At 42.7% G+C, this 23,123-nt stretch overlaps 1 pseudogene; it reads right to left on the minus strand.

Moving 5' to 3' along the window:
• Positions 1-22,906, minus strand: part of LOC123484316 — a 45,577-nt pseudogene extending 22,671 nt beyond the window's left edge.
• Between the last annotated feature and the right edge of the window lie 217 nt (positions 22,907-23,123).

The following is a 23,123-nucleotide window of genomic DNA, read 5'->3' on the forward strand; positions in this document are numbered from 1 at the left end:
GGGGAGTTGGGGGGGGGAGCAAAAGAGGAAGGGAGGGGGGAGAGAGGGAGAGAAAGTGAGGAGGTAGTAGGGAAATGGAAGGAAAAGAGTGAGAGAACAGTGATTAAGGATATTCTGCTTTGAAAATCTACAGTTCCATGAGACAAAGGATATGTCACTCGTTTACATTTACCAGTCATTTATATAGATGTGAGAGTAAGGGATTATATATTGTATTTTGAAACATTCCTAAATCATTGGCCACAGGGAGACCTTTCCATGACAAAGTGGACCTACTGCAACTACCCATCATACAAGCATAATGCAGCGTAGTACAATAGCAAATAGTCTCATTACTTCTATGCATGTGGAAAGAGAAAAGGCATCTGTTAAATAAACAACTATTTTTGCTTTTTCTCCGTCGCTGATTTAGAGAGTGAACACAGTCTCCGAGGATCCATTTGAGAAGAGAGGATTTTCTTTAAACACAGTTTTATCAATTAGGTAAGCCTGGCTGGGAGAAGCTCTACAATCTGTCAACTGTGTCATCTGGTGGCAGGCAGTCGGGTTAGCACACTGTTTATACTGTCTGTCTGCCTCTCTCTCCCCTACTTCATCTCCTAGCCTAGCGCAGACTTACTATACACACCATACACATTATCACAAAGAGCCCATGAAAGGCCAAAAACAAGAGAAAGTGTTGAAAGTAGCCAGTGTATTATAGATTATAACTTCCATGATGTTCAGACAAAAACATAATAGATGGAAAAGTGTGTGTGTGTGTGTGTGTGTGTGTGTGTGTGTGTGTGTGTGTGTGGTGTGTGTGTGTGTGGGGGTGTGTGTTGTGTGTGTGTGTGTGTGTGTGTGTGTGTGTGTGTGTGTGTGTGTGTGGTGGGAGTGCATGCGTGTGTGCGTGTATGTTTATGTTTTGCTGCAGCTGGCTCCGCTCGGCTGCACTCAGTCCCCTGGGTCCACGCCAGAAGGTAACTAGGCAACACAAAGTAGAGCGAGAGGAGAGGAGCCATGTGGGAATGGTTTCAGTGGTGCAGCGGGAGAAACAGAGACCCAGAGCTCTTGTGTGTGTGTGTGTGTGTGTGTATGTGTGTGTGTGTATGTGTGTGTGTGTATGTGTGTGTGTGTGTGTGTGTGTGTGTGTGTGTGTGTGTGAGACCTCCTAGACTGTGTAGCAAGCTCAACAGCCTAAACTCTCCCTCCAACGCACCTGAACAACAGCTCAGCTGACAGAAACATCAGTTTGATCATCATTGGGCTGTGATCCTGCTGCTTAGAAAAGTCAATTGTTTTGGTCTCATCAACTCAAGGCAATTGGCATCAAGCACATTGCAAGTTAGATTTTCTTCAAACATCACAAGACAGTCAATTTAGTTTTGATAACAAAGTCGCAAATGCAAAGGACTTGGCCGGACTTGGGAACTGTTTGACTAGTCTGAGGATGCGCACACACACACACACACTCATCCAATCTGTGTCTACTCTTTTCCCTCCTGCTCTGTGTGTCGCGTGAGAGCTAATAAAAACAATATTCCTCCAATTACAGTGGAAGAAAAACATGCTGCAAATTCACGCTGCTTCGCTCATTCGTCTCCAGACCTGGTAATTTTATTGTCTAGTGGTGTGCCTTACTCCTCCCTAGCCTCTCCCCTGAGGGATCACACATCTTGCGGCCGTGTTCACCCCCCACCACACACACCTAGGAGAGGCTAATTACTAGCTGTGGGTAACTAGTCAATTAGGGTTCTGAACCCAAGACATGTTCACTGGTACAACTGAAGGCTCATATTAGCCTGGTTAAACCAGATTGAATGCTGCCCTCACAATGGTGAAAGCAGCATTCAAGCTGGTTTAACCAGACTATAGCCTCTCACTGTAAACCAGAGGCTGTCAATCTGCCGTTGTGATGCTGGTTAGGCTGGTTAAACCGGACCAAATCAAATCAAATCAAATCCAAATTTTATTGGCCACAGCGCCGAATACAACAGGTGCAGACATTACGGTGAAATGCTTGCTTACAGCCCTAAACCAGCAGTGCATTTATTTTTAACAAAAAAGTAAAAATTAAACAACAACAAAAAAAAGTGTTAAGAAAAAAAAGACAGAATAATAAAATAACAGTAGGAGGCTATATATTACAGGGGGGTACGGTGCAGAGTCAATGTGCAGGGGCACCGGCTAGTTGAGGTAGTTGAAGTAATATGTACATGTGGGTAGGGTTAAAGTGACTATGCATAAATAATTAACAGAGTAGCAGCAGCGTAAAAAGGATGGGGTGGTGGGGCAGTGCGAGGATCAGAGCTCGCCCGGGGGGGCTTTTCGGTACTGGGGTGTGGTGGTCTTGCGGCATTTTACAGTCACCAAAATATCACCCAGGTGGGTGCTACACTTCTGTGTGGCGATCCAGCCTACCTCCGAGGGAGGCTGGAACATGAAGACAACGAGTGCCGATGAAAGCTCCGGGGCCTGTCTGTCAGATGTTTTCTACCCTCCCTGCCTGACTGCACCCTCAATGCTCCCTCCCACTCAAGATACTACCTTTCGAACTGCCTATCACATGAAGTTGTGGAAGACCAGCACCAACTACCAGATTTACATTTACATTTTGTCATTTAGCTCTTATCCAGAGCGACTTACGGTTAGATCCCTACATTTAAAAAAAATTATTATGATTATATATTATTTTTTGTTAAGTATTTCAGGTTCTACTTGTAGTGAAGCGCTATATAAAATAATCATTATTATAAAGAGGCTCTGTCAAATCACGTGAAAAAAAAGTATAATAATCACGAGTCAGGCGTGGTTTTCGGAAGCATGCAGCATTTCAGGTGGGATTTTTACCTTGACCACGACTATCCATTTTAAGGACATCTCAGCAGAAATATCTTTTAAATTACGTTATATTTTCTGCAGCAGTGGCAACAATTTGCAGTGGTGGGCGACCGCTGCTAAATGAATATCGGGGAAAAACTGGCGTATGAAATTTCACATGTTAAGATTTTTATATTTTTTATTTAATTAAATTCCCCACATTACATTTTCACATTCTTATTTTTCACCCACTTCCAGCTACAGTGCCTTCAGAAAGTATTCATACCCCTTGACTTATTCCACATTATGTTGTGTTAAAGCCTGAATTCAATAGATTTTTCTCACCCATCTACACACAATAAGTGAAAACCTGTTAGTTTTTTTTCTAATTTATTGAAAATGAAATACAGAAATATCTCATTTGTAAGTATTCACACCCCTGAGTCAATACTTTGTTTGGCAGTGATTGCACTGTGAGTCTTTCTGGGTAGTCTCTAGGCGCTTTCCACACCTGGATTGTGCAACATTTTCCCATTATTCTTTAAAAGATTCTTCAAGCTCGTGAAAGTGGTTGTTGATCATTGCTAGACAACCATTTTCAGTCTTCCATAAATTTACAAGTAGCTCCATTCCGTTTCTTTTGTATCCTGAAAAACTCCCCAGTCGTAACGATTACAAGCATACCCAACGGTGCAGCCACCACTATGATTGAAAATATGGAAGTGGTACTCAGTTATGTGTTGTATTAGAGTTATATTCAGGACAAAAAAGTTAACTGCTTAGACACATTTTTTGCAGTATTAGTTTAGTGCCTTGTTGCAAAAATGGATGCATGTTATTGCAATATTTCTGTACAGCTTCCTTCTTTTCACTCTGCTTAGTATTGTGGAGTAACTACCATGTTGGTGATCCATCTCAGTTTTCTCCTATCACAGCCATTAAATTCGGTCCCTGTTTTCGAGTCACCATTGGCCTCATGGTGAAATCTCTGAGCGGTTTAGGAAGGACACCTGTATCTTTGTAGTGACTGGGTGTATTGATACACATACAAAGTGATAATGAATGACTTTCACCATGCTCAAGATATTCAATTTCTGCTTTTTATAATTTAATACATCTACCAATCGGTCCCCTTCTTTGCGAGGCATTGGAAAACCTCCTTGGTCTTTGTGGTTGAATCTGTGTTTGAAATTCACTGCTGGACTGAGGGACCACTATGATTGCACACAGAGTGAGTCCATGCAATTTTATGGAACTCACCATCACAGTTTATTATGAAATAGACAAAAATTACTTATTCAAAATTCGTGACAGGCACACAAAAAAATTCACTTTTTCGTGTATATTACACAATTTTTCTTTCTTCTTAACGTACAGTGGGGGAAAAAAAAGTATTTAGTCAGCCACCAATTGTGCAAGTTCTCCCACTTAAAAAAAGATGAGAGAGGCCTGTAATTTTCATCATGGGTACACGTCAACTATGACAGACAAAGAAAAAAAAAATTCCAGAAAATCGCATTGTAGGATTTTTAATGAATTTATTTGCAAATTATGGTGGAAAATAAGTATTTGGTCCGTAACAAAAGTTTCTCAATACTTTGTTATATACCCTTTGTTGGCAATGACACAGGTCAAACGTTTTCTGTAATCTTCCACAAGGTTTTCACACACTGTTGCTGGTATTTTGGCCCATTCCTCCATGCCAGATCTCCCTCTAGAGCAGTGATGTTTTGGGGCTGTCGCTGGGCAACACAGACTTTAACTCCCTCCAAAGATTTTCTATGGGGTTGAGATCTGGAGACTGGCTAGGCCACTCCAGGACCATGCTTCTTACGAACCACTCCTTCGTTGCGGGCGGTGTGTTTGGGATCATTGTCATGCTGAAAGACCCAGCCACGTTTCATCTTCAATGCCCTTGCTGATGGAAGGGAGGTGTTCACTCAAAATCTACGATACATGGCCCCATTCATTCTTTCCTTTACGGATCAGTCGTCCTGGTCCCTTTGCAGAAAAAACAGCCCCAAAGCATGTTGATTTCCACCCCCCATGCTTCACAGTAGGTATGGTGTTCTTTGGGTGCAAGTCTCCGCATTCTTTGTCACTCCAAACACGACCAGTTGAGTTTTTACCAAAAAGTTATATTTTGGTTTCATCTGACCATACGACATTCTCCCAATCCTCTTCTGGATCATCCAAATGCACTCTAGCAAACTTCAGACGGGCCTGGACATGTACTAGCTTAAGCAGGGGGACAACGTCTGACGCGGGGTTGAGTCCCTGGCGGCGAGTGTGTTACTGATGGTAGGCTTTGTTACTTTGGTCCCAGCTCTCTGCAGGTCATCACTCTCCCCCGTGTGGTTCTGGGATTTTTGCTCACTGTTCTTGTGATCATTTTGACCCCACAGGGTGAGATCTTTGTGTGGAGCCCCAATCGAGGGAGATTATCAGTGGTCTTGTATGTCTTCCATTTCCTAATAATTGTTCCCACAGTTGATTTCTTCCAACCAAGCTGCTTACCTATTGCGGATTCAGTCTTCCCAGCCTGGTGCAGATCTACAAAAAAAAATTTCTGGTGTCCTTTGACAGCTCTTTGGTCTTGGCCATAGTGGAGTTTGGAGTGTGACTGTTTGAGGTTGTGGACAGGTGTCTTTTATGCTGATAGCAAGTTCAAACAGGTTCTGCCATTAACTCAGGTAGCGAGTGGAGACAGAGAGCCTCTTAAAGAAAAGTTACAGGTCTGGCCGAAATCTTGCTTGTTTGTGGGTGACCAAATACTTATTTTCCCCATAATTTGCAAATAAATTCATTAAAAATCCTACAATGTGATTTTCTGGAAAAAAAAATTCTCAATTTGTCTGTCATAGTTGGCGTGTGCCTATGATGAAAATTACAGGCCTCTCTCATCTTTTTAAGTGGGGAACTTGCATTGGTGGCTGACTAAATACTTTTTTTCCCCACTGTGTTTGTGTACATTAAACAAATTCTAATTTGTTGTATCTAACATTAGCTAGGCTAGCTAGGTGGCTAACATTAGCTAGGCTAGGGGTTAAGGTTAGGGTTTAAGGTAAAGGTTTAGGAGTTAGGTTAAGGTTATGGTTGGGGAAAGGGTTAGCTAACATGCTAAGTAGTTACAAAGTAGCTTTAAAGTAGTAAAGTGTTGCAAAGTAGCTAATTATTCTTTCAGTCTTAAGTAACCTACTGTCTTTATCTGTGATTGAAATGCACTGTATACAAAATTGTGTACTGCACACAAAATAATTGACTTTTTCATGTGTCTGTCACAAATTTTGAATAAGTAATTTGTGTCTATTTCACAATAATCTGTGATACTGGGTTGACTTATAATGTGACCTGTTAAGCAAATGTTTACCCCTGAATTTATTGAAGCTTGCCCTAACAAAGGGGTTGAATACTTATTGACTCAAAAGTTTAAAAAATATATTTCCACTTTGACATTTAGGGGTTTGTGTGTAGGCCAGTGACACAAAATCTCAATTTAATCCATTTTAAATACATGCTGTAACACAACAAAATGTTGGAAAAATTAAAGGGTATGAATACTTTCTGAAGGAACTGTTCATCTGGTCTCCCATTCAGGGGTCGACCAGCCCGATTTTCACATGTGAAACTGCAAATTTGTCTTTTTTTTGTATGGCACACATTGCCATTTACAGTGCACTGAGTAAGGGGGGATGAGAGACAATGCTAGGTTGTAAATACTATACACTACAGTCCCAATCCCCGCACCAAGAATGACAAATGCATTGTATAACTGCAGCGCTTGTGCTGAAGAGAGATTATATGCGTTGAAGAGACAACATAATGTTAGTATGCAGTATAATTGTAGGCTTTCTATAGTTTTGCTGGTCATCAAAAACAACAAATATGATAAATATGGCGGTGATATATCTACTCACATGTATTCTCTGTGTGCAGAGTGAGCGGCGGCAAGCGTTACTATAGCGCCACACCACGATGATGGAGAACAGCACATCCAGGGCAGCGTCAAACTGCAGAGGGTAAACAACAACAACATCCACAACAAGACTGACCAGCTACTCAGCGGAAAGCCATGAAAATAAGGGTTCACTTAAACATTTTTACCCTTTAGTTATCTCATCCCAATAACTAAAAGCTAGTGCCAATCTAGCCTAAATTACAAGCTTAGACTCCTAAGGCTAGCAGGACTCGAATGGCCCTTGTGGAACCAATGTGTGTTTTTGAGATCGTACATTGCAGGTCAGAATCATTCATCTACAAATCACCTTGCATCCCAAATAACTAGAGCTACTACTCATTATGTGATCAAGATCAGTGATCCTGTGCCTCGCCTTGCTAAGCTGACCCCCTCAAACACACTGTTGTAGCGTGTTGTGTGATGACTAACTCTCTCCCTATAGCACTCAATAGCAGATTAATTTTAAATGCATTTTAAAAGTACCTACAGCGAATCCGAAAGCCGAGGCACTGTGTCTCATGAAGGAAACAGCTGGGGAAAAAACAAAGAAAAACAAGTTTTACTATACATGAAGAACATTCCATATATGAAATGCATTTATATCAGTGCTACTTGAGAATACCCATTGCATACCAAACACTGGCGGCCGGTTTGCGGGAAGCCGACTCACCTGCCGGTAGTCCCTGGAGTCAAAAAGTGTTTGTTTTCTTTTAACTACTTTGCTGCACTTGATTGAACTTGTTAAGACTGGGACAATGGGACCAATAGAATAGTCCCAAAAGTGCAAAACCCGCCCATCTGGCAGTCCAAAATAACAACAGGCTCAATTAAGCGCTCAAAGTATTTAAGCCCAGGTCTTATATGGCGCAGCTACAACACTGTTATATTCAGCAGGTGTAGTAGTAAGATATAATGTAGTGTTATCATTCAGCATCCACACCATTGTCAGGTTTACGGGGTTAAAATCCTTGTTTGCCCTTGAAAACAACGGGGCTGCTGCTTCTGGTGGCGAGTAGTGAGCAACAGGACTGAGTACCCCACCAATGTGGACAACAGCTGTTTGTAACTGGTGCAGATTGTTCCTGAGGCTACATTACGTTACCCCCACCTTTACCCCAAGTTGAACTCCAGAGTGATTACCATATACAGGTCACGCGAAATAATGGAATTCCAAAGCACATCCAGCGCCTAACCCAGAGGGATTAGCAGCACTGAAGTGGACAATGTCCATACTAATGCGGTCCAGGCAATGACACTGGCTTTGCTTTCCAGCGGCATCCTGTTCCTATTTAATGCACTACTTTTGACCAGGGCCCCACCTATCATTCCAGGTTTTTCTTTATTTTTTACTCTTTTTCTCCATTGTAGATAATAGTAAAGACATCTTAACTATGAAATAACACATATGGAATCGTGTAGTAACCAAAAAAGTGTTCAACAAATCAAAATATATTTTATATTTGAGATTCTTCAAATACCACCCTTTGCCTTGATGACAGCTTTGCACACCTCTTGGCATTCTCTCAACTAACTCACCTGGAATAGCTTCTCCAGCAGTCTAGAAGGTGTTCCCATGTGCTGAGCACTTGTTGGCTGCTTTTCTTCCTCTGCGGTCGACTCATCCCAAACCATCTCAATTGGGTTGGGGTCAGGGGATTGTGAAAGGCTAGGTCATGTGATGCAGCACTCCATCACGCTCCTTGGTAAATAATAGCCACTTACAGAGCCTGGAGGTGTGTTGGGTCATTGTCTGTTGAAAAAAACAAAATAGTGATAGTCCCACTAAGCCCAAACCAATGAGATAATGGCATCTCAGTTATAGAATGCTGTGGTAGCCATGCTGGTTAAGTATGCCTTGAATTCTAAATAAATCACAGACAGTGTCACCAGCCAAAGCACCCCCCACACCATAACACCTCCTCCTCCATGCTTTACGGTGCGGAAATACACATGCAAATCATCCATTCACCCACACCACGTCTCCCAAGACACCGTTGGAACCAAAAATCTCACATTTGGACACGGACAAATTTCCACTGGTCTAATGTCCATTGCTCGTGTTTCTTGGCCCAAGCAGGTCTCTTATTATTATTGGTGTCCTTTAATAGTGGTTTTATTTGCAGCAATTCGACCATGAAGGCCTGATTCACACAGTCCCTTCTGAACAGTTGATGTTGGGATGTGTCTGTTGCTTGAACTCTGTGAAGCATTTATTTGGGCTGCAATTTCTGGGGCTGGTAACTTTAATGAACTTATCCTCTGCAGCAGAGTAACTCTGGTGGTCCTCATGAGAGCCAGTTTCATCATAGCAGCTTGATGGTTTTCTTGACATATTCCATATTGTCTGACCTTCATGTCTTAAAGTAATGATGGACTGTCGTTTCTCTTTGCTTATTTGAGGCTGTACTTGCCATAATATGGACTTGGTATTTTACCAAATAGGGCTATCTTCTGTATACTCCCCCTACCTTGTCACAACACAACTGATTGGCTCAACGCATTAGAGGAAAGAAATTCCACAAATTAACTTTAAGGCACACCTGTTAGTTGTAAATGCATTTCTCATGAAGCTGGTTGAAAGAATGCCTAGCGTGTGCAAAGCTGTCATCAAGGCAAGGTGGCTATTTGAAGAATCTCAAGTATAAAATTGCTTTGATTTGTTTAACACTTTTTTGGTTACTACATGATTCCATATGTGTAATTTCGTAGTTTTTATGTCTTCACTATTATTCTACAATGTAGAAAATAGTCAAAAATAAAGAAAAAACCCTGGAATGAGTAGGTGTGTTCAAACTTTTGACTGGTACTGTATATATACTTATATTCCAGACTCTGACATTGCTCGTTCTGATATTTCTTCATTTACATGTTTGGGATTTGTGAGTATTGTTTTGTATTGTTCAGGTATGTTGCACTGTTGGAGTGAAACACAAGCCTTCGCTTACACCTGCGATAGCAAAATATCGTCGCCACCAATAAAATTTGATTTGATTTGATCTCATAGACACTCTCTAACCACAAGGCCACCGAGTTGGTGTGTAACTGCGACGTGCAGTGAATATATGCAGTAGCCTATATCCTTGTAGCCCCGGTCTTCCCCTAATTCTGCATCAGGATGCGCTCATAAATGCGCTGCTACTTCCCAAAATGTTTCAACTTATGATAATGCATACATTTCATCAAATACTTTCCACGATCAAAAACCAATAATACTGCAAGCCTCTTGTTCTTTCCCTGTGTTTGGTCCAGACTGCATTCTCACCTAGCGAACTGCACCATGGTATGAATGGAATTGGACCGAGACCACACTTTTGAGCGAACCGCTGGTGCGTTGTTTGGTGTGCTCCCGCGTACGGATGGGTGTTCACACATCCAAGAAATGAACTGGGGGAAACTCTGCAGTTTTCGCGGAAAAACTGCTCCAAACCAATTTGGTGTGAGGCCTAGTGTACTTTGATTTGGCCTTTCCGCACTACAGTACTATTTTATTTAAGAAACCAATAATGATAAGGCTTTTATTCTAGTTACGTGTTCATTGGGCACCAAACAGAAGAAAATTGACTGAACAGGGAGGGACTACCTCGACATGTCCAATAAGAAACTATCATTTTCGTTTTTCATTTTAAAACGATTTAAACTGAGTGCCGTATGAACAAACCAGGTTTTCTCTTTCTGCAGTCCTCCTGGGGGTGCTAAAGCCCCCATCCATTTATGTTTCTAAACTACAGTGACACACGGTGGGTGACAGACAATCTTTCCTGGGTCATCCCAGTCCATATGTCTCATGTCAGACCTCCCCACCCTTCAGTCGTCATCACGGTGACAGAGCCGCACATCCCTGACAGAACACCAGCCACACCGAGAACAGAAGGACTACCACCCCAAATGGTCCCCTATATGTGCCACTTCTTTTGAAAAGCACTATATACGGGAATAAGTGCCATTTCAACACAACCAGGGTCTCCATGTGACAGGACAGATCTGGTTAGTGACCAGTCATTTTACAATGAAGGCAGGAGTGATCAATTCTCCTCTCGCCTTGTCAAGCCAAATCAAGTGTCTCAGAGAAGGGTTTCTGAGGAGGGCCTCTGGGTGTTTCTCAATATGCATACTACTCGCGCTCCAAACTCTCGTGCGTCGGAGTTCGTACTCCGAGGACGTTCTCTTGAGTTACGTTCTTGCGAAGGCCGAGTGTGGAGAATGCATAAAAATGTACATTTGAGAAGCACTGCGCACTCCGTCTATTGCATTACCTTTACCACACAACGAAACAAAGATATCTACATAAAGAAAACGCAACCTAGTTTTACATGTCAGAAACAACCTAAAACAAATGTTGTTATGAAAGGTAAATGGCCCAGTGTTAGCTACAAATTCTTTGTGGGTAGCTAGCTACACATTTACTTTCGTCCGTCTCGCACACTCTTGTGGATCTTCTATGCAGTTAAACAGGCCAAAATGGACACATTATGGTTAACATATCAATATAAAATATTGTAGTCAGGCATTATATGAGATGTGAGTGGGCAGCTTTTTCATTCGAAGTTGGAGTTCATTTTCTCTCACTTCAGCTCAAAACCAGCCGCCATTGACTTCAGGACATTTTGCGTAGTTTTTGTATGTGGTTTGCGTCTTATTACGTCAACAATACTGGAATATTTCAGTTGAAGCTTGCGTCGATCGCATGCTCGAATATGTGAACGAAGTACACATCTGAGAATTGCCTCTCCGTGTTCCGTTTCACATACTTTGATTTTGGCTTCGTACTCCGACCGTTTCGTGGTTTCATTTGCGCGCTCGGAGCATATTGAGAAAACACCCCTTGTCTCACAAACACACATAGCTTCCCTATTGACAAACCTTAACCAGCTGCACCGCCGAAAAGCTAGCAATTCAATAGCTCAGGCAAAGCGGTATTTGAGGTTGGGAGTTAGGTTACCAATTCATCTCCGTTTACAATGGCCAAACAATATAGTATAAGCACTCCATTTCTTGCAGAAAACAGTCCTATTGTTGAAACAAACAGCCTTATAATGTCACCCAATCACATTTCTTTACTTTCCAAGCTATAGTCGCACAACTAGTGACAACAACACTAATCTCTCTCTGTCTAATCACATACCTGTACATCTCTCTTCTTTCTCTCTCCCTCCCAATCTCTCTCTGCCTCCCTCTGCACTCTATCTACTCCAGTCAGTACTCGCCCGAGTGACAGAGACATCAGGGCAGATGGGAGATGTGTCCTCTCTCTGTCTCTCCGGAGACCTAAGTCAAGTCCCTTTCCACATCATAGAGACAGATGTCATTGGTTCCTCACAGCCACTCCAGATTACTTCATTTCTGTGTCAATTGTCTCAGTCAGATCCTCTGTCTGCATTTGACACTGACAATTACAATGATAAAATCCTTTGTAGCATATTCTATATTTTCTTTTCTTTTTCTTTTTTTTATTTTTTGGGGGGGTAGCATATTCTTGGACAGGGATCACAGATCTGACAAGAAAGTTATATACACGTGTTATGATATACCCATGTGACATTGGTTTCTGATATCCAAATCATACAATTTCCAAAAGAATGCCATCTCACAGTCACAAAAATACATCAGGAGTGAAGAAGTTTTAAACAAATATACTAGCTCTACCTAGGTTTTGAAAGTTCAAAGATCCTATATGGGACAGTAGGCAGTGTCAGAATACGCTGAACAGACAAGCTACCCAGCCAGACTATTGTTGTAGTAGCAGTGTGTGGGTATAATCACTGGGAAGCCAAGCATGAAAAAAAGCTATATTACCACCTATGTGTTGTGATCATTGCGTTGTTTGCTCTATAACCTGTTAGGTCATATGCCTTGCCACCGTGATATATAGGCCTAAGGCAGAGACAATAAGAAGACAGAGTGGCAGAATAAATTCAACCACAACTTGGTTTCATCACACCGAGAGCAACATCTGTCCACAAAGCATATTGCATGTAACAAACAGTTACATGACCTACAGCATGGTCTAGCAAGATTAATGTTTCCTACATTTTCGGACTACTAAACAGCGATTGATTTAGAACACGGAGAGTTACATGAAAGTTGCATAAAACAGGAGCTGCCTCCACTATTCACCACCATTTCAACTTCCATCATCAAATCACCTATGCTTAGTCTAATACAGTGACAATTAAAAGATAACAAAAAACAATTTGGTCCAATCAACATAACTAAATATGATGTGGCTGTCCATGGTACTGGTGTGTGTGTGTGTGTGTGTGTGTGTGTGTGTGTGTGTGTGTGTGTGTGTGTGTGTGTGTGTGTGTGTGTGTGTGTGTGTGTGTGTGTGTGTGTGTGTGTGTGTGTGTGTGTGTGTGTGTGTGTGTGTGTGTGTGTGTGTGTGTGTGTGTGTGTGTGTGTGTGTGCGTGTGTGCGGGGGGGTGTGTGGTGTGTGTGTGTGTGGTGTGGTGTGTGTGTACAATTTAGAAAAACATATTGACTCACTTGTAGAGAAACGTAATGCCATCCTCCTCTTTTTCATGTTGCCGCAAATGGTCTGACTCAGTAGGCTCACACACTTTAGTTTTTTCCTTTCATGGGCTAGCGATGAGCCAGCTCGTTAACATTGGCCTGCTATACTGTATCTGGCTGCATATTGAACTTCCATCCTCTCAGGCCAGGGTCACATGTATGAATATATGGTTTGGCTCAGAATCGTCATTATAATCATAGGCCAGTACAGAGAATTACGTAAAACCACAAGTCCAAATCCCATCCGTGGCTAATTTAGGAAATTGTCAATTTTAGCTAGCTGGCTGCAGCTAGCCATAGTGGACAACAACACAGCGAGATGCAACAATTCCAGTTTTTTTCTGTCAATTATGTTTGGTTTTTATTGTGATGTGATTGGTGTGATGCCAAATCCAAACTGGCTTCCCCTTCACACTTTTTTGTTTGCGCCAGGACCATTCACAGAATATAGCCCTTTTTGGTAAAAGACCAAGTCCATATTATGACAAGAACAGCTCAAATAAGCGAAAGAGAAAAAGGCAGTCATCAGTACTTTAAGGCGTGGTGGTCAGTCAGTCCGGACATTTAAAGAACTTTGAAAGTTTCTTCCAAGTGCAGTTACAAAAACCATCAAAGCGCTATGATAAAACTGGCTCTCATGAAGACCGCCACAGAAATGGGAGACCCAGAGTTACCTCTGCTGCAGATGATAAGTTCATTGGAGTTACCAGCCTCCCCAAATTGCAGCCCAAATAAATGCTTCACAGAGTTCAATAACAGACACATCTCAACATCAACTGTTCAGAGTAGGCTGTGTGAATCAGGCCTTCATGTCAAATTGCCAAAGAAAACACTACTAAAGGACACCAATCTTACTTGGGCCAAAAAAACACCAGCAATGGACTTTGGACCGGTGGAAATGTGTCCTTTGGTCTGGAGTCCAAATTAGAAATTTCGGTTTCCAACCGCCATGTCTTTGTGAGGCGGTGTGGGTGACCGATGATCTCCGCATGTGTATTTCCCACCGTAAAGCATGGAGGAGGAGGTGTTATGGTGTGGGGGGTGCTTTGCTGGTGACACACTTAACCAGCATGACTACCACAGCATTCTGCAGCGATCGCAATCCCATCTGGTTTGGGCTTAGTGGGACTATCATTTGTTTTTCAACAGGACAATGACCCCAACTACATCTCCAGGCTGTGCTAAGGCCTATTTTACCAAGAAGGAGAGTGATGGAGTGCTGCATCACACGAGTCCTGGCCTCCCAATCCCCCCAACCTCAGCCAAATTGAGATGGTTTTGGGATAGTCGGACCGCAGAGTGAAGGAATAGCAGCCAACAAGTGCTCAGCACATGTGGGAACTCCTTCAAGACTGTTGGAAAATCATTCCCAGAGTGAAGCTGGTTGAGAGAATGCCAGAGTGTGCAAAGCTGTTATCAAGGCAAAGGGTGTCTATTTGATTTGTTTAACACTTTTCTGGTTACTCACGTGATTCCATATGTGTTATTTCATAGTTTTGATGTCTTCACTATTATTCTACAATGTAAAAAATTATGTCCAAACTTTTGACTGGTAGTGTATATATCTAATTTTTTTAATGGTAAATATTTGGGGAAACCTGGCTTCCCTTAGCATCAATGAATACACGCCACTGTTGTGTTGGGGCCAATGCCAGTGTGTTTACCACCAATTGCGTTAGGCTTAACCTGTGGTCGAGTGCAGCAGTGTCATTGTGCCAGCTGCATCTCTATCAGTGGTGGAGCAATTGACTAGCAGGTTAATCAGTTGAAATTGAGTTTACCAACATTACACTCTTTACTATCAAAGGGTAATATAACTGAAATGTGTTTTTCCCATAATATTCTGCCATATTCCACAATATTCGCCATTTGTTTACCAACATGGACAAATTCCACCCCAGATTACACTATTTACTATCAGAAGGTAATCTATCCTTAGCGTTTTCCGTAATATTCCATAGTTTCTATAATATTACGATTTAATTTGTATATTTGTTTACTGGTGTGGTTTAATGCTTGCTTGGTCAGCATGATTTTAAATTGCTGACAAAACAAGCGCTGTGAACTATGTGAAATTGTATTGTGATTTACAGAAATACAGTACATTATACATTGTTTAATAATTCAGTATGTGTGTTTTTGTGTGTGTGTGTGTGTGTGTGTGCTTCAAATCTGGAGTTTCTGCACACCACCACCAACACCCCCCACCTCAGGAAGTGACCTGCCCAGGTATAGGACATACTCGTTTGATGTCATGTGACAAAGCCCAACAAACCACTACCTCCACCTCCCAAAGTAAAATCACAACTCATTGGGCACTCCAGTCAGGCTTAATCAAATGGTAAAAGTAGGTGAAAAGAAGCAAATACCCAGCCTATCCATCCAAGGGCAGGTAGGTGAAGTGGACATGGAAGACAATCATCACTCAGTCAGCTCCATGCCTCCACACCCACTACTCTGAGCCTCCCCTCCCTCCCCTCTGCCTGCTCCTGCTGTTCATGTGGGAACAGAGAAGGGAGAGCTCCCCTCCCTCTCTCTCTCTTTTTCTCCACATGCACCTCCTGCCGCTCTTATTTTTAGACTGCAGACTCTTTGGGCTTAAGTGCGCACAGTTCTGAATGATTAATCTGTGATGCCACTCTCTCCCTCTCTCGCTCTCTCTCCCTCTTGTTTAGATTTGTCCTTTTTGGTTTGTTTTTACTGTGCATGCGGCCTTGAAGTTCTATGTAGCATCTTAGTTACGTGTGTATGTTTGTGTGTGGTTGTGGGTGTGGGTGTGGGTGTGGGTGTGCGTGTATTGCGTGCGTACATAACTGCATGTGCGTGCATCTGTGCATTTGTGTGTGTGTCTTTCTCTGTCTCTCTCCAGTACACAGAGGGTGCGATCTGTATTCAGGGTCTGCCTCAGGGCTGTGTGCCCTAGCATCCAGTCCCTCAGCCACCACCTAGAGTGGTAGGGCACTCCCACTCAAAACACTGGGAACAGACTCAGTCATGGTGACATTTGGCTGGTATTTCACTAAACCCTGTGTTGGGTAATGTGATGTGTGTTGTGAAATTGACATTCAGGCTAGCCAAAAAAGCAGTCAAAGGAAAAAGGTATTTGTAAAACAAACCAAGGAAAAGCTATTGAAATTAGAAAGGTACTGTATTATTTAGTGTAATCCAGCAAGCACAGCTACATTTTCAAAAAGTGCACACACACAAACATAGCAATTGTGGGACCTGATTGTGCAATGACATCCAAAGAATGAGGGGGCAGGAAGGAAAGAAAGAAACAGTAGCTCCTCCTGGAACAGGGGAGCTGCTAGTGAAAAAACTAAAATAAACAAAAACTAACACCTGAATAAAACCAACAAGGTAAATAAAGTGGGATGATATGGTGAGTTTTTCATAAGCAGCGTACATTTGGGATGATATCTAGGCTGTGTCCCAAACGGTACCCTATTCAAGTGCACTACTTTTTGACAAGGGCCAATATGGCTTAGGGATCATCACAAGGCTTGACATGCCAAAGTGACATTCATATTGTATAATGGCCGAATTCAAATTGTTTACTATTAGAGCTACATAGCGACCACAAAGTCAGTCATCAGTCAATCAGTCAGAGTTGAGAAAGTTGAACACACACACACCGGGGGGGAGAGAGAGAGAGAGAAGAGAGAGAGAGAAAAAAAGGGCCTCCATGCATCGGCTGGCCTCAAATGAAATGCAAATAGAGCCGAGCGGCGTGCCACCTGAGTGCTTGTTAATTGGATCCTGAGGAAGCTGTGAAGTATCTGTGGAATATTTGTCGTAATTCCTACATCACAGCCTGGCTGGTGTGCGTTTTCACATGCACACGTCTCTCCTACCTCCCTCCCCCCTTTCCCCCCTAAAAACCTGTCACAGATGACAAGCAGCTTAGAAATACAATTTCCGTGTGTGATTTAATTGTAGTTGAGTATCTTTGAAATCACACGAAGACTCAGAAAGCAGAGGACAATTAAATAACACACCCAAGTATACTACTGTAGGTGTGCTGTCCACGTTGCTCACCTTGTACAACAAACACACACACACATATTGGCCTATTGATCTGGGCAGCAAGGAATCTATGTGACCCAAGCCAAGTGTATTTGTGCAACTGCATGCCTCACTGAAATTCCCCACCAAAACCGGCGGCTGGTTGCAGCAGTGTTTGCTTAATGCTATTGTTTTCCTGTTTGCATACCCGAGTTGCCATCGTTCAGGTAGACATCTATAGAGAAAGACTCCAGGGTGCTATAGATACCCATCATAGCCAATCAGTCACTTTTCTTACTCAGAACATAACACACTGAAGAAGGTGACACAGTACACACCATTTTACATTACAGTCATTTAGCAAGCGCTCTTATCCAGGCGACTTACAGTTAGTGAATGCATACATTATTTTTTATTTTATTTTTTCCTACCCCTGTGGAAATCAAACCCACAACCCTGGCGTTGCCAGCGCCATGCTCTACCAACTGAGCTACATCCCTGCCGCCCATTCCCTCCAATACCCTGGGCGGCGCCGGGCCAGTGCGCGCCGCCCCATGGGTCTCTCCCGGTCGCGGCCGGCTGCGACAGAGCCTGGATTCGAACTCAGGATCTCTAGTGGCCACAGCTTCAGCACTGCGATGCAGCGCCTAGACCACTGCGCCACTTTCGGGACACTAACATTCCATAAGTAGCAGAGCCATATAATCCCATTCCATCCAAATAACGTTGCTATACTTCGCCCACTACACCACTGATGTGATAATGCAATATTGTCAATCAATATTTGATTTCATTGTATTCAGAACTGTGAAGAGGTGTGTACTGTGTATATGTGGTTAATGTATCTCTGCATCCCCCAATAGCACCCTGTTCAGTATATGGGCCCCTGGTCAAAAGTACTGCACTACATAGGGAATAGGGTGCCATTTGGGGACGCAACCTCTGTACATATATTTACAATGCTGGATTGTAAAGCCACTCCATTTGGACTTATGTCATTTATTGCAGGTTCTTGGGTCATGCTATGAACAGAACATCATGTACTAAGCATTGTTTACTAAGCAGGGAGAAAGAGAGCGAGAGTGAGAGAGAGCGAGAGAAAGAGCGAGAGAAAGAGAGAGTTTTTTAACCGAAGAGAGAGAGAGAGAGAGAGAGAGAGAGAAAGAGAGGGAATGCGAGTGGTCTTAAAAGTAAATAACTTCCTCCAAACACACACACAAAAAAAGCTTGTGAGAGCTATAGAAGTTACTATACTCTATTATAATGTGAGAAATCTGAGCTTTTCAAGAACTATTCGAGACATGCTTTGTTTGTTTGCTTTATTGTCAATGTGTCCAGCTCACAGATGATGTAGTGTTACATTGAGGAGGAAAGACCAATAGAAACACAAACTAGTAACAGTCTAAAATAATCTCTCCATGACCACCAGCACAATTAAAGCCTCCGGGGTAGGCAGGTGGCATAGAGGTTAGAGAGGCAGACCAGTAGCCGTATGGTTGTTGGTTCGAATCCCATGGCCAGGCATGAAAGAAAAGTGTCCACTCTGTGTCCTAACTGAACTGGCAACCGGAGGACTGACTCTAGGCACTGAACTGTGTGTGTGGACAATAAAGTGTATATTCTATTCCTGTCAATTTACTGTAGCTTGGCAGTCAGATCTGTTTCTACTTTAGCCAAATGGCTACCAAGCTTTGTTTACTGATATTAACCATCATAAACCATTTGAATAGCATTATGCACATTTCAGAGTCAAAACATTGTAAGATACACTACAAATATGTGGACACCTGCTCGTCGACATCTCATTCCAAAATCATAGGCATTAATATGGAGTTGTTTTCCCCCCCTTTGCTGCTATCAGCAGCCTCCACTCTTCTGGGAAGGCTTTCCACTAATGTTGGAACATTACTGCGGGGACTTGCTTCCATTCAGCCACAAGAGCATTAGTGAGGTCGGGCACCCGATGTTGAGCCATTAGGCCTGGCTCGCCTTATCTGCGTTCCAATTCATCCCAAAGGTGTTCGATGGGGTTCAGGTCAGGGCTCTGTGCAGGCTCCAGTCAGGATTCTTCCACACCGATCTCAGCAAACCATTTCTGTATGGACCTGCTTGTGCAGCGCATTGTCATGCACTGAAACAGGAAAGGGCCTTCCCCAAACTGTTTGCCACAAAGTTGGAAGCACAGAATTGTCTAGAATGTCATTGTATGCTGTAGCCTTACGATTTCCCTTCCCTGGAACTAAGGGACTAACCCCGAACCATGAAAAAACAGCCCCCAGACCATTATTCCTCCTCCCACCAAGCTTTACAGTTGGCATTATGCATACGGGCAGGTAAGCGTTCTCCCTTGAATCTGCCAACCCCAGATTCATCCTTTGGACTGCCAGAAGGTGAAGAGTGATTCATCACTCCCAGAAAAACCTCTCCACTGCTCCATAGTACAACGGCAGCGGCGTTACACCACCCCAGCCCGGCGCTTGGCATTGCCCTGGTGATCTTAGGACTTTGTCGCGGCTGCTCGGCCATGAAACCCATTTCATGAAGCTCCCGGCGAACAGTTATTGTGCTGATGTTTGCTTCCAGAGCAGTTTGGAACTCTCGTGAGTGTTGCAACCAAGGACAGGCGATTTTCACCGCGCTGCACGCTTCAGCACTCAGCGGTTCCGTTCTGTGAGCTTGTTTGGCCTACCTTCTCGCGGCTGAACTGCTATTGCTCTGAGCGTTTCCGCGTCGCAATAACAGCACTTACAGTTGACGCGGCAGCTCTACAGGGCAGAAATTTGGCGAACGGCTTTTTGGAAAGGTGGCATCCTATTACCTGTGCCACGTTGAAAGTCTCCTGAGCTCTTCAGTAAGGCCATTCTACTGCCAATGTTTGTCTATAGGAGTTGCATGGCTGTGCTGCTCAGTTTTATACACATGTCAGCAACAGGGTGTGTCTGAAATAGCTGAATCCACTAATTTGAAGGGGGTGTCCACATACTTTTGGCCATGTAGTGTATGTTTAGTAAATATTTTGCAGTTTGGTATGTGTACTTGTATTTTTGTGTTAGAGTAGATACACCCATACAACAGGTGGCGTGCTATCTATAGTCATAAGAGTTGCTGTTTTCAACTCTAAATGATGGCCTATGAAAAGCCAACTGAGAGACCTGAGCCCTAGGACCATGCGTCGGGACTACCGGCCGTGGTGACTCCTTGCTGTCCCCAGTCCGCCTGGCCTTGCTGCTATTCCAGTTTAAGCTGTTCTGCCTGCGGTTATGGAACCCCTACCTGTCCCCAGACCTGCTGTTTTAAACTCTAGTGATCGGCTATGAAAACCAACTGAGATTTATTCTGATTATTATTTGACCATGCTTGTCACTTATGAACATTTTTTGAACATCTTGGCTTGTTCTGTTATAATCTCCACCGGCACACCAGGGGACTGGCCACCCCTCATAGCCTGGTTCCTCTCTAGGTTTCTTCCTAGGTTTTGCCTTTCTAGGAGTTTTCCTAGCCACCGTGCTTCTACACCTGCATTACTAGCTGTTTGGGGTTTTAGGCTGGGTTTCTGTACAGCACTTCGAGATATTAGCTGATGTAAGAAGGGCTATATAAAATAAAATTGATTGATTGATTGATTGATTGCAAAATTGACAGGTTCATCACAGTCTATTGGGAACATTGTCGAATATAAAAATCATCACCAGCAAGGCATTGCCTCAAAGCCTGGTCCCAGATCTGTTTGTGATGTCTTATCAACTCACCAGAGTTGGAAAGGCAGCAGAAACAGATCTGGGACAGACCACTTCATCCCTCGAGAGAACGGAGAACGAAGAAACGATATACTCACTGAAAGCTGCTACTGCCAGGATCAGCGTCACAAAGATGGAAACCCAGGAGACCCACAATGCTTTCTTCCGGTAGCTTTGAGCTTCGTGGGGCTTTAGCCTCATGCTGCTCTCCAGCAAGCCTGTCAAAAGAACACAGTATTCTGGAGACTTTTAGCACTCATATAATTATATTTTATCCATTGCCTACAATAGACTTAAGGTTATTTGAATGCTATGAAGCTTCTGGTTTATGGAACAAAAGAAAAATGAAGCAAAGCACGAATTTGAGCATCCTTGTATTGAAGCCACTGAAAGCCCAAAGGTGTGAGGACTGGAGCTGGTGTGATAATAGTGTATGGTTACACAGTAAACTACTGTTTCACAATAGTGATAATGATGAGGTACTGTGGGCCATAAAGGAATTCACTTCAAGACATTACATTAAGTTGGTCACTAGCTGAGTCCTACCGACTGCAACCTCACGAGCCTGGGGTGGATTCACTACAACAGAAACCATTTTACCATTTAAGAACCAAACAGAAGCAACCAGAACAAATGGAATGAAATGGGGAGGGACCTACCTGAATTTGTCCAATAGAAACTCTTTTCGTTGCAAAACTTTTTCCGTTTGGAGTAAGCGTTTCTGTTGCAAAATGTTTTGCAACAGACGAAACATTTTGCAACAGAATCATAAATATATCCCTGATCAGACCTTCACGTTGAGCAGAGAGGTTAAATCACTGGAAAGGTGTGCGTAAGGAAACGTTTGGATTCACTATTTTTATATTTTATACCTTACAATAATTCACTCTGTAACATGTTGATACCCTCAAACAAACTAAACAATATGCAAACTGATCAAAGTTATCTCCGGGGAAAATAAAGTTATTCTATTCTATTCTATGGATTCCTATTAGTTTAATTCAAATCAATCTCAGGGTGAATTGATCAATTAATTGAGTGACTACATAGTCCTTTAAAATGTGTTTTGAATTAGGTTAATTGCATATAGGAGCTAGAGGGTGTGAACATTATTTTATTTTAGAGTCAGCTGATCAGAGTGCCAGCATGTAGGCTATACTATAATGGTCAGTCATTGAGACAATGATCTCAGAGATGTGTTGCTTAGATGTGTTGGATCAGTGATGGAGATAGTGCCCTGCTATTATCAAGCAGTTTTGTCAGTCAGTGTAAAACTTCACAAATGTGTTATGGATGCCTTACTATACCCCCTTTAAGTAAGTCTTATCCATAATTGTTTCTAGTCTGCTTAAAGAGACTACTTATAATGTATAATGGTAATTATTGACACGTGCTGGGAGTAGCCCATAAGCGTTTAGAGTAACTCAAATGCATTGCTATGACAGTTTAGTTTATTGAGATACTTCTGCTAAAAGAAAAACAATACGAAACGTACATAGAATGTTGGTTTTACTTTGTACTATCGACAGACTATTATATTGTGTTAGTGGACTGCAATACTTTCTGCTGCACAAAGCATTCATAAAAACGTTCCTTGAATAATTCAAAAACAACAGATATTATATTCTTTATTTTCTTTGCAATATTATCCAAGGAAGGCGCACAGATAACACACATTTTTGTTAGATTTCTCATAGTTATCCGCCTACCTTGCCCCTCCACGCTATCACTAATCTTCATCTCCTGGTCCATCTTGAATTTAGGTTCCCCCTGACTTGCTCTTTTGGGTGGCTGTTGATTTGTCGGGTCGCACTGGCAGTTCACAGTCGACGGATCGACAATAGTTGGATCCGGGATGGTTGCTCACCGGGTATGGGGCTGAGGAGTCCGTCATTGTCCTAAATTGCGGTACCAATTTGCAACTCAAAAAATCTCGACACCAGCGTGAAGTGCGGTCCTCACGCGCCTGATAGCGAGCGCAATATTGTGCGTATCAATAGCGTCCCCCAATGCCAGAAATGAATTCGAAGTCAAGTGAGAAGACAGCAGCAAGAGGACTCTAATTACGAATCTAGTTTAGTTAACGAGACCTCTGGGTTGTGTGGAATCCG

This window comes from Coregonus clupeaformis, unplaced genomic scaffold (assembly GCF_020615455.1).
Source record: "Coregonus clupeaformis isolate EN_2021a unplaced genomic scaffold, ASM2061545v1 scaf0271, whole genome shotgun sequence".
In the NCBI taxonomy this organism is placed as follows: Eukaryota; Metazoa; Chordata; class Actinopteri; order Salmoniformes; family Salmonidae; genus Coregonus; species Coregonus clupeaformis.